Here is a 14,016-nt window from a genome sequence, read left to right on the forward strand (position 1 = left end):
AATTTTATATATATATATATAAGAAAGTGAAATGGTTATGCATACTGATGAATGCATAAGTAATGTATCTTAAGCAATGTGAAGCACTGCTAAGCAAAGTTTACCAGTATTAAGCACATTTCAGTATAATTGCTCATAGCTGAGCATTGCTTTAACTAGTGCAATAGCTTTGCATGGAGCTGCGCATCGCACCAACTAGCGCAAACAGAACATGTTTGCACGTAGCTGCGCACCGCGCTAACTAGCACAACGCCAGGCAATGCCGGGCAACGTCGAGCAACATTGGGCAAAGTTGAGCAAAGTTGGCTAAACACAGCCACACCTCCTAGCCGGTCTGGCCAGTAGTAAAAATAAAAGGCAATGACAGGTCTCGAACCTGGGATACTGTGCACCATAATCACAGTACTGAACCACTAAGCCATGACAGCTTTTCATATGCATGCAATTTTAACACACACATACATATCAATAGAAGTTTACCCATTGCTAAGTAGGTGTGCTTTCAGCTGAGTTTCCTTAAAACTGGCCAATCATAGATAAGTGCAGGAAATGAGGCATATTTAAGCTCCATAGGCGGGAATACTTGCCATAACTGGTTGTAGCTCCCATCTGCAGTCAGCATGGCCGGTGTTGGAGAGGGCTCTCGATTTCAAGTGAAACGTTGGGGCACTGAGGAGTCAAAAGTAATGGTTTGGCTCCTCGTCCATAATCATGAGGAGAGACTCCTGCAGGGCCAGTTCCAAGGCACCCAATACAAAGTGGAAGCCTGGAACCATCTAGCTTATGATCTCACCAGTGCCACAGGCGTCCCTCACACTGGTGAGTAGGTCAGACACCACTACTCAGACCTGAAGAGACGCAAGGAGGACTGACTGAACCAGTGGATACAGGAGGCCCATGGGATGGAAAATGCCCCACTACTGAGTAGGTAGCCATGGAATGAAGTATGTAAGAATTGCTATTGTAGTCTATATTATGGATAGGTGTGTCTCAATATCACTTAATTTACTTCACAGCTGCAGGTGTCCGTGCTGCGAATCAGCAAGCCTATGCAGATAGGCTGCTAAGGCTACACCACCAGGCGGGTTAGTAATTATTCTGCATGTATTGTTATATAAAATAAGTGAGAGAGCCTGAAAAAAAGTGTTGTAGCCCAAAAATAAAGGTATAATAAGTCTTGAATAACTTCTCTGCATGTACTGTTATATAAAATAAATGAGAGAGCCTGAAAAAGGATGTTGTAACCCATTAATAAAGGTATAATAAGTCTTGAATAATTTCACTGCATGTACTATTATATAAAATAAGTGAGAGAGCCTGGAAAAGAGTGTTGCAGCCCATTAATAAAGGTATAATACGTCTTGAATAAGTCTTCTGCATGCACTGTTATATCAAATAAATGAGAGAGCCTCTAGAAAAGTGTGTTATGTAATTAATAAAGGTATAATTCCTGGAGTGTGTCCGTGTCACTTTCTTTGATATGTTGTTGTACTCTTGCATTATAGAAATAGTACTGTTGTATTAAGCGCTGTCAACCCACACTTGGGTAGGCCCATATAAAGTGGATGAAGGGAGTGCCAGTAGCTGTTAAGCATATATACAGTCTTCAACTGTTGGTTCATGGCCGGCATGTACAGGTTAATCTGGCACATGAGTAGCTTGTTATTGTGTTCCCCAGAAATGTCAGTGTGCTGCTAGAAATGTATGGGGCTGTTAAAATGTAACTGATAATATCACCTGAACACATCTAGATATGTAGATATATAAACATAAGTATAATATATAAATACATAGAAGTAACATCTGCATCCTGGACAGTTTGCATGTCAGATACAGGTCAGGTATATAAAGAACTAGCAAAACCCATTTCACAATTTAACGGACATTGCCTAGTGTAATAATACATATAGGGGATATATACCTGCAGTCAGTAGGAATGTAGTGTAAACTATAAGTATATATAAGTTGTTAATGGAGGTATCTTTTTACATCCTACTGTATGTGCATAAACAATGCAATTCCACACCTCAATGGGTATGTCTAATCTCAAAACATTTGTTGGGACATATGTCCTATTGGTTTATAAATATCTGCGTTTACTTTGATGCATGCGCCCTGTTCAAATACCACAATCTTGGTGGCCTGTTGCCACCAATTAATCCTGCATGCTGTTGGAATGTCCACTGTTGTTCTATATATGCATGTGTTATGCTTGCTGTTCAACTGTTGGAACTCTGGTGTGTTGGGTTAATGGGAATACTACTGCATGCTGTCACAACTAATTTGGAATGCTGTTGGCTGTTGCCAACCCATATTGTCATTAAATCCTCCTAAACATACAACATATGGGAAGGCCGGTCCCAGCGGACCCACTTGTCCCACCTCAGCTGACGATGGCACCTGGCAGCAGCAGGTCTGGTGCCCAGACCGGGACCTCCTCCTCCATTGGGCCTGTGCCACCTTTGGGTGGAAGTGCTGCAGGGGATGGGACTCATCCCTCCATGCAAGTGTGGGCGGAGGAGGGCCTCCTCTCACCCTCCAAACGGTCCGGGCTGTGGTGCGCACGGCGATCCAGCGTTCTGTCACTGATCCTCTACGCCAGCTTGAGGCACGAGTGGCACGACTCATGGGTGAGCCTGCCCCTCCTATGCAGCCCCCAGCACAGCCACCCTCTGGTCTGTGAAGATGCAGTGGTGACTGCCCATGGGTGGGGATCTTAGTTCCACTGTCGCCATTTGTGGGCTCATGGGCTTGCAGTTTCCAAACATCCTTCCCCGTCAATGTTGTTCACCCACCACATGTGTTATATTCCACCCCTGTATGCGTGTTTGTCCTGTCTGTTTACCTCCCCAACCTACCTCCCCAAATATATCTACATTTCCTACCCAACATTCCACTCTCACCTGGGAAAAGAAAAAAAAGGGCAATCTGCTCCAAAAAAAAATTACGCCCCATACATAGCTGCCCATTTTTCACACATGTCTGCTGGACATATAAAATGTAATTTAATTGGCAGTACAACATACTTTGTTGTCCTCACCCCTCTCTCAAGGGTGGAAGGTTTCATATTTCCCTCCAAAATTATTGCATATGCACAGCTGTTGCTGTAAAAGAAATGGGCAGCTATGGTCCTTCCCTATATCCGTCCTGCACATCCCAAGCTGTTTTCCCTACTGTCTTTCCCTCTTTGTGCCCCTTTTTCATCACTGTCCTATCTCCCCATTTTCTTTTCTTTCAAAGAAATGAGCGTGAGGGTTAGCGGGAGTAAGCACTTTTAAGCAGTAGTTAGCGGGTTTGCGTGAGTGTGCCCTTGTGTGCGGTTAGCTAAGCATTGCTAAGCTTTGCGCAAACCCACGCAAACCTGCTTACAACTGCTTAAAAGTGCCTTAGTCACCCTGCATGTCAGGGCCCTTGTTCTGCTCAGCAGCAAAATAAAACACCTCTGTTAGTCTTGAACCCCAGACCTTGGACACACTAGACTGCATGAAGTACCACTAAGCCACAGTTGATATCCAGTAGGTTGTTGTTGAAATAGATATATCATGCATCAGAATGAGTGAATGTAAAGGAAAAATAGGAATGCCATAACACAAAACCTGTTCTGTGGAACTTTACCAGCAGTTGTTGTGGAATTGCATTACATGACTGTGATAAGAGAACCAGCCATTCTAGCAGTAAATGATGTTACAGCAGCACTTTACAACCCCCACACAGTATCATAGCAGGACAAACAGTGACAAATCTGATTAGGGCAGAGGACATACATCCCAACTGTGACTACATTTCAGGGATGTCCCTGATTTTGAAACATATGTTATCTGTGTCCCTCTGAATCCCCTGAAAAGTACTGATGTTAGGCAGAAAGGTGGGGTATTACACCTAATGAATAATGACAATATGTAGGAGTTAGACACCACTTGTACTTCAGAAAAGGTGTAGTAATCCATATGCACTGGTTCTCCCAAAGTCTCCACTTACTGTCTATAATATTTTGAAGATGTACCTCACTTTCACCTACCTTTACCTTACTCTGTTCAAATATGTACCTGAGTGTTTCAGAGGCCTGGCTGAGGCAGAAATACACAGGCATATCAGCTTTCCTGCTGTTACATACTGTGCAAATAGCTTTGGAATGAGTTCCACAAGCATACCCTTATGTAGGAGTACAACACTGAAATACCAAAGGATGTAGCCATGTACTGGTAGCAAACGACTGTAACAATGCCATTGAAAAGACCTGTGCATTGCACAGACAGAGAATAACAGCCTAACGTCTGGCTACCATCTGGATTGGTCCACAGTTGGGAGCTATGCAGACAAACTACTTGCCTTGCTAAACTAACAGGTACACAGCAACCCTTTAAGTCCAGCAAGATAACATTCACACAATAATACATAATGCTCTCTGTATGTCTGCATCCCCACCCAAATGTACAATATACCTGTGTGTTCAGGGTCTACCAAGGATGTAGGTAGGCACACTCAGCACTGGAATTGTCCAGTTTTCTTTTTGAGCATCCTGTGCTAATGTCAACAATAAAAAAGCACAAACTGTGCAGAAGTGAGTACATTAGTATTCACAGTATAGCAGTTCACAAACAGTTCATGTGCCAAATGAATACATCTCAATAACTACTTTTGTATGGCAGTTAATTGTAACAGTAGAAAAGAAACTACATACCCCCGTGTATCTTGTGTTAGCATTTGTAGGGGTGAGTACAGTTCTACACTGACAACTGTGTACTGGAAGTGGCAACATTCAGGTCTGAGTTCAACATTTAAATCACTAGCTACACCCCTAGCTTCAGATATAAGAACTATACCAACCTTCTGACGTAAACAATGGTGTCCACAGCAAACAAGCATGGGCCCCACTTTGGAAAGCTGAAAGGGCTACGCCTACCTGACATAGCAATTTATAGCATTGGCTTGCTATGACAGTGAGTACTGCAATTACCACACAGCAGGCTGCATGCAATTACCAAATGGTGGCCACCAATTGGTGCAGAGGCCATCACATGCACATGCGCAGATACCTATAAAAGCAGGCTGTACTTGCTGGCCACACACAATCATTCCATTGCAGATATTGAGAGACAGAGACAGAGAGAGACACACACCCACCCACATCAACAGAAAAAAAGGCCAAAGACACACGGAACGTAATACTACCAACACATACAAAGGAAAGGTATGTAACAGATATGTATTTACTGGCATGTAGTAGATGTTTTTGAAGAGTACTCTGCATACTTTGAAACATCCATAGGTGGCAGCAGTACATATCTATGCACAGATGCTCTGCATAACTACTGCCATGGACAAATCAGTGTGTAGCTGTGTGCAGTGGGATATAACTGTGACATATGTAGCTCAGCATTAAATGTCAAACATCTGATCCATGTTATCTGTGTTCTGTACAGTAGTGTGGACAATGGCTGTTTGGGGGAGTAGCGCATACAGCTATATAAACATGGATGTGACAGAGTAACACATGCATGATAGTCATATTAATGTGTAGCTTAGCATTGGCAACTGCTGTACCAGGCTAGTATGCTAATCTAGCATTTGCAGCTATATATACACCCTCTAATATTACTGTGTGCTCACATGTGTCACCTGTTCATGTTGCAGCAAGGCCCAACAGGTCAGCTGTGTGGTCTAGGGACGTACAACAGTGTGGACCATGTGTGTGTATGGCACACACATATGGAGAAATATATCTGTGTCAGATATATGAGCATCTGTGCATGTGCATACAGCAAGGGACATACTGCAACTGTGTGTGAAGGGTGGTCATATATATGTTGGTGAAGGTTGTTATGTGCATATTTGTATTTAGGTTGTAGTGTGTGGCAAACAAGACAGCATACAGTGCTGGTATATGACATGTGGTGGTTAAACGCTGTGGGTGTGATTTGTTAGGTTTGCAGTGTTGCAGCCAGTGAGGCCTGCTAAAGCCACATGGGCTGAGAACACCTTCAATGCATTTCGCATAAGACTGTGCAATATTATAACATAACTGTATACCTCACATCCTTCGCATAATTGATATTCCCACTATGAAAGGTGGACTGTATATGTGCCTATATGTATATCTATATGTACACCAATGGATGTTTATATGTATGTGTATATATATATATATATATATATATATATATATATAGAGAGAGAGAGAGAGAGAGAGAGAGAGAGACAGAGTCATATTTACTGTGACAGATGCCTGGTGACAAAGCTATGGCCTCAAGCTCAATGTCGAAAATGCATTTGCATCCCTTTTGGTAAAAACTCTGTACCCATGAACTACCACATAGGTGGTAGTCGACTTAACACCGAAAGTGTGATAAGAGATCATGGGACACAGGTGGACAGTAGTCTCCCCTTTGATAATCACAGTGCCACACAAGTTATGTAATCTGTCTACTTGGCACACCTCAAGGTGTGTCATCCATGGAAAAAGAGGTCAGTGTTCCCCTCTACTCATCACTCACAAAACCCATTATAGAGTACAATGCCCCTTCTGGTATGTACCTCACAAGACATCTACAGCAACTGGAAAGGCCACAGACATACCTCACAAAGAGTATTACTGGCCTCATACAGATGCCCTATGCAGACCATCTCACAAAACCACATCTAGACTGTGTTGCATACCGCCTACCCAGAGGTGACTTTTGCCTAACATATAAAGCTATGTCAAACCTAGAGCTGTTGGACATGCTCCACGTAAACAGATCACAATCCCTACGAGCTACATGCTCTAGGGACCTAAACCTTCTCACCTCAATAAACAGAACATGCTGGAAGGATAGATTCCTATCTCAGAGACGTCCCATACTCTGGTGCAAACTACCTATCAATAGCAAACAAAGCTCCTCAGTAGCACTCGTCATGAATAATTTTGATGATTGGATGGGAGATAGGAAATACACCTCAGGAATCACCTCTGTAGCTCTGCTTGACAGGGGCACATGAAATTAAATTACTTGGGTGTCAAAGGCCAGGGTACCATCTGGCTAGGCTTCTATAGGCCCTAGGGCCAATAGCCTATTACCTACCTATGAACCAATACACACCCACATGTACTTGTTGCAATAATTGCTATGTGAGGTTGACTGAGTGTGATGGTGAATGTGTTGGTGAATGTGTCACAGTTGTGTATATGTGGGATAGCTTAGTGGGAAACTGTTTCTGTCTTGGTATTTTGTGTCCTAGCTCTGATCCCAGCAAAAGATGTGCATGCTATTGCTAGGCAGAAAAAGCAGTATGGCATACGGTCTGACGTAGTCCCTTGGTGTTAACTGGGGTGTGCCATTGGAGGCTAAAGCAGTACATGTATGCTTATTGATTGGTACTGCTGGTGAATCCAAATCCTGTATGAACTGTAGTACTACCTGAAGCTGTAGGCCTAAACAGCACAGTATGGTGTATGTCCACATTGCTTGGAACCACTGTTTTGTGTGTTCCCTGTAGTCCTCACAGATTACATACCTCAAGCGTAAGGTTTTGTAAGTACTGACACACAGTACTGTATGGTACACACGTAAAGCTCATCTGGGTTGCCATACCTCTGTGTCCTGTGTGTATGTCTGATGTGTGTGTGGGTATGCCTGTAACATGCCCTCAGTCATATGTGTGTTACAGGATATAAGTGCGTATCTAGCAACATGTATAGTCTAGTACAGCAGTATGCCTCCTATATTCATGAATATGCACATATTTTAGGCAGGGGTTTGCTATCAACAACTAGTGTGGTATACTGGTAATACTGTAACTGGACTTTACAATCATTGCAATGGATGGCATAGTTCTTTATGCATTAGCTTGATAAATACCTCCTGTGGCTAGATGGTGCATTGTGTCGCATACAGTGTGCCATGCACTGTTGTATAGTCTTACATAGAGGTTTCTCTTTGTTGCTGTGCAGAACATGGTTTAATATATAGAGCATGCCAGGCACTGTCAGGCAGTTGTGGGTTGAGCACTGATATGTGGTATTGAAAGTGTGTATCCTCTAACAGACAATAGGTTGCTATTTATGGCAGTTCAGTGATATGTGTACTGTAGAATGTTAAGTGTGCCACATGACTTGCTCACACATATTGTTTCATTGTCTTCCAGGGTCATGGCCCACCATCGCAACCCAACCTATAGACCTGCTGAGGATGAAATCATAACGACCAGTCTGGTTCAGCACTACTCCCTGCTATTCTCAAGAACCAGCCAGGACCAGCATGAGCGGACTGCACTGTGGCAAGATGTTGTCCATAGGGTAAATGACATAGGCATGCATAACTGGACATATGAGCAGGTACTCCATCACTGCAGTGATTTACTTAGACATGTCCAGCAGCATGCGTCTGATGTCCGTAGACAACAGCTTGCCACAGGTGGTGGGGTTACCATCCATCCCCCCTTACCAGAGTTGAGGAGCTGCTCCTGAGCCTGGTGGCTCCTGGCCAACAACAACAGCAGACATGTATCATCATGGAGGCCGGAGCCCCCCAGCAAATTAACATGGAGCGTGCAGGTAACATGGCATATCTGTAGACTACTGTTACCTCTATTGGTAGATCATGCATATGTGAGATGTGTACTGTGTAGTTAGAAGATGTGGAGCCTACTGTTGTGCAATACTGATAATTTGGAACATGATCTGTAGGCCTGTGACTGTCAACCATTGTACTACTGTAAGATTGCAAACCCACAGTAGCAATGCAACAGTTGTTGCCATTGACAAACTGTCTCATATCCTTGTAGGTCCCTCTGGTGTGACAGCAAGCCAGCAGACCCATGCTGGTGAGTGTGTACTACATTTAATATTGCAAATAAAATGTGCATGTCATAGGTGAGGTGTAGGCCATGTACACATGTAACACACCTACACATAATGCATGTTGTGCATGTTTGCTGTGAGTCTATGCACATCTCAGTAACGCGAGTAGCTGCCTCAAACACATGCAATACACAGTGCATCCCAAACAATTGTGGCTACACTGTAGTGGACATTGGATAGGCAGAGTCGATACACATGCACACAACATACACAACTTTGTCATACGCAGTATATGTTAATATGCTACACATGGCATATTCAGACACCCACTGTAAGGTCACACTGCAGTATCCCAAATGTCATCCACACAGCACACAGGGAGTAGAGGCCTATCATGGGGCGGTGTGACACTCTTCAACATACAACACATTCATGTTAGGCAATGCTCCCTATTGGGCACCTTACAAACCCATGTAACAACTGGCTGTGAAGTGGTGAATGTAGCCATGGTACTGCAGTTCAGGAACAGCATGATAGGTGCCGGTCTGGCACACATTAGTAGCCTTGAGTGACCACATGATGCTGCATGATGATGGCTCATGGTACTACACCCCATCCAGTTACAGTAACCACAGTACTACACATAGCATTCATTGCTATACACCTCAATGTTGTGTGTGTGCAAACATATGCACCTATACACAATATGCATAGCAATCACCATTTGCACAAAGTGACACATATATGTCTTGTAATGCTATTGAGTGTATAGGTCACATGACACACATTGGGTATGTGTGATGTTTAATGTTGCAGTTGTTTTGTAGCATGCCATGTCATGGCTGGCACTGGCATGTCCACAATATGTTCTACACTCACCATAACTACTGTACAATGGCTATGTTGAGCAATGGTATTCCATCAGGTATACACACACCACTCATCCTGTGTGTATACATAGCTAAACCTGTGTCCACAATTATCTGCTAAAGACACAGACGCTCTAATCAGTAATGGATATCTATGTGACACACAGATAAACATCCAGCCATGGTATGTATACCTGTGAGTGATGGTGCACAGCACATTGAAGAGCTTGTAATACTTGCACAGCAATGTTGTGTCCATGTACACATTGCGTTCCAGGGTGAGGCCAATCACTGAACAACAACACACATGCATCAAAACCATATATACAGTTATTAGCAAGGATTGTCTACACTCGCACAGCATGCTGTTGAGCAACACACGTCCTGCATGCTGACACGTGTGATATGACTGTTTGGCTTGTGATACTGTACCTCACTATCAACCGCTATTGAGTATGTTCTGGATTGCTGGTGGTGGTGTGAGTGTGTGTGTGTGTGTGTCTGCTTTAGTGAGGAGTGTATTTGTGTACATGTGTGCATGTGTTCATGTGTGCATGTGTTCATGTGTGCATTTGGTCATGTGTGCATGTGTGCATGTGTTCATGTGTTCATGTGTGCATGTGTGCGTGTGTATCTGTGCATGTTTTCATGTGTTCATGTGTGCATGTGTGCATGTGTTCATGTGTGTATGTGTGCATTTGTTCATGTGTACATGTGTGCATGTGTTCTGACATCATGTACAGGTCATAAAGTGTGTTTCCTGTCTTCATCTCACGGGTGCTGAGGTTGGGCTGGTTCACTGCAGCAGGAAACCTGATGTCACTGACACAAATAGTGATAATGAGGATAGGTGTGTTGAGGCACAGGCATGTTTGCCAGGGTCTGTCATTGGGCCACCAATCGACAGTGCACAGGTGTCCACCCCATCCATGCACACAGTCATACTACCAATACATCCATCATCACCAATGCCCTTAGCTGAGGGACAGTGTACAGTTGGCAATGGCCAGGACAGTGTGGTATCTATGGCACATGCATCCGGACACAGCAGCCATACCCAGAGGTCTGGAATGGTACCACATAGGCAGATGTCCAGGCGTTCTAATCAGAGCACTGCTGGTCATCATGCCCCTGGCAGATGTTCCACAGGTCTTACAACCTCACGCATGTTCCAGGCTGTCATGGAGGCACAGGCACGTAGGGAACGGTACACCAAACAGGGACTAAGGGCACAGAGGGCACATAACACCACTTTAAATGACAGTATCCATGACCTAGCAGGTGCCATCCATAATTACACTGAGGTCACTGATAGATGTTGGGGTGAGACATTAGATGTCCTCCACAATGTCATGTGCATGTGTCAGGACAGTGCCGGATGGTTGAGACGTTGATGTGGATGTATGCCAGCAACATCTGCAGCTGGCAGTCACTGCGGACATCCCTTAAGTTACAGCCGCTCCTGTAGTGCCAGTACCAGCCCCCAGCCCCAGCAATGTTGGGGGTGGGCTGTCCATAGACCATCCTAGAAGACCACGTGCACGTGGCTCTGGCCAATCCCAGCAGGGACCTGGGTCCAGTGTACATATGTCTACCTCTGAGGATAGTACCCAGTCTGGCTTAGTACCTGATACTGTCAGTAGCACCCCTGCCAGGCACAGATACCATATCCATGGCCAGAGATTGTGATCTGTAAAGCCTGGCAGTTACAGTCTGTGGCTGTCCCACAAATCCCCATATATGGCAGCCACAAGGTGGAACTGTGTGCATGCAGACACACACACACACACACACACACACACACACACACACACACACACACATAAACCAGACACCTAGGGCTAACACATACCCACACACATTACGTCAACATTGGCCCATACCAGTACTCTTGGCCCTCACACACACACACACACACACACACACACACACACACACACACACACACACACACACACACATACATGTCGATTGTATGGCTCAATATAGGCCTCTGGCAAACCAACAACACACCCTGTGCATATGATGAAACCTGTGCCACCTCCTGTCATCTGTAAATTGATGCAGGAACAGGTTAACATGGTGCTGATGCACAGGGTGACTTTATAGCAGTATAGCAATGTTAGCATGTTGTCAGCAGTAAAGTATAATGATATCCTTGAAGGTGTAGCTGAGCAAGCATGATGCATTTAAGCTATGATTGTCAATGTAGTATTGTTTACACCAGTGTTAATTCTAATAGTGTATTGTCCGCCCACGTGCCACTTGGCTGATGTGTGTAGTATTGGCAGCATGTGTTAGAGAGTGGACAGTACATGTGGGATGTGTGCAACACAGATTTGCAGGTGTACATTTGTAAACATGGTGGAGGTGCACTGTCTGCATGTACGTGCATAGTGGACACATGGGCAGGGTGACATGCCCTGTATTACACAGTGATAACACTCCATAGTTTCTATTGGTGGCCAGTATGCATTGTACTACACACATTTTGGAACTTGGGTACACATGTGTGTATGACATGGTTTGACACTGTGCTGTGGTAATACTGTTACTATCTGTCATTGGTTTGCACTCTGGTAGTATACATAACCTCAACAGCCTGACCATACACAATCGTTAGATGATGTCTTGACAACTGACACACAAATATAGGACACACAATAACATTTGGATCATTCAGGTACTATACTATGCCAGTAACCAGTGGTATTCACCTGCACCCATTCCTGGGACCACTCCTGTTTGGCGTATAGCTCTCTTAGGTACAATCAAACACAGTAGGGATATGTCTGTCCACATCTGGAAATGCATACTGTGGCCTATAATGCATTCTCCAGATGACACACACATCCTCCACAAGGGTATCATACAGACAGATACCTGTTGTCAAACCTATGCTGTAAAGCTATAAGCCAACTAAAGCATAGTTATCCACCTTTACAAAACATAGTATCCCCACAGTATCACATAGGTAGTAGCCCCCAACATGTTGAACAGGTACCTATGTGTACATACAGCCAAGTGTTACGTCATCTCTCCTTTGGTAATCACATTTTCAAAGGTATTTTGAAATCCCTCGGTGAATCACATAAGCAACAAGGGGTCTGCATGCATATCCACAAAGGTTGTTGTACACCTGTAATGAATAGCCATCATTGACAGACTTTGCTGCATTTGAACAGGTCTGAAATATACCTCAGGCATAAACCCTCACTCACACTATTCAATAGAAACCGTAATGAGTGTGTGTGACACGGATGACCTAGGCCAGGGATCACTGCAGTGGCTGGGCTTGTCACAAGCATACAGATGTGACCTAAGGTCTAGAAAGTGGCAGCACACTCTGGCAAAGATAACAGATGTGTTCATGGAGAAAGCATGGTTCCCACCTATGAAATAATTGAGGTCACATGTACGTATATGTATTTGCCACACAGCTACCTGACGTGCAATGCACATACCGTTGTCATTGTGATATGTCCTACAGTAGTAAAAACAAAACCAACAACAAATTGACCAACTGTGTGACACACATAGAAAACACACGCACTCACCAAGTGTAGGATGCAAACCCCTACCTAATTTGGTTAGGATATTAGAACAGCATACATTAACACGACATGCTATATACATTACAGGGAGCTTTTCTTTCCACAGGTATATTTGTAGGATGGTGACATCATCAGACTTGACAAAGACGAGTATACCACTTTTAAGGTGTTTCAGTAGTCTTCAAAAAGGCTGCTCCACTCCAGCGAGGCACACACACTCTCAAACAGTTGAAAAGTGCAGGATTCAAACCCCTACCTAACTACTTTATGATACTAGAAAAGTACATTTAAACATGACACGCTATGCACATTACTGAGAGCTCTCTTTTCCACAGGTATATTTGTAGGATGGTGACATCATCAGACTTGACAAAGATGAGTAAACCACTTTTAAGGTGTTTCAGTAGTCTTCAAAAAGGTTGCTCCTCTCCAAGGAGGCATATACACACACACATTCAGTTGTCAAGTGCAGGATTCAAACCCCTACCTTACTACTTTATAATATTAAAGAAGCATGCATTAACACGACACGCTATACACATAACATGGAGTGCTTTTTTTCCACAGGTATATTTGTAGGATGGTGACATCATCAGACTTGACAAAGATAAGTATACCACTTTTAAGGTGTTTTAGTAGTCTCCAAAAAGTTTTTTTTTTTTACAAGGAGATAAACACACATAGTTGTCAAGTGCAGGATTCAAATCCCTATTTAACTACTTTATGATACTAGAAAAGTATGCATTAACACAACGCGCTAGATACATTATTAGGAGTTTTCTTTTCCACAGGTATATTTGTAGGATGTTGACAT

This window comes from Protopterus annectens, chromosome 1.part0, assembly GCF_019279795.1.
Source record: "Protopterus annectens isolate FY-2018-M chromosome 1.part0, PAN1.0, whole genome shotgun sequence".
NCBI lineage: Eukaryota > Metazoa > Chordata > Ceratodontiformes > Protopteridae > Protopterus > Protopterus annectens.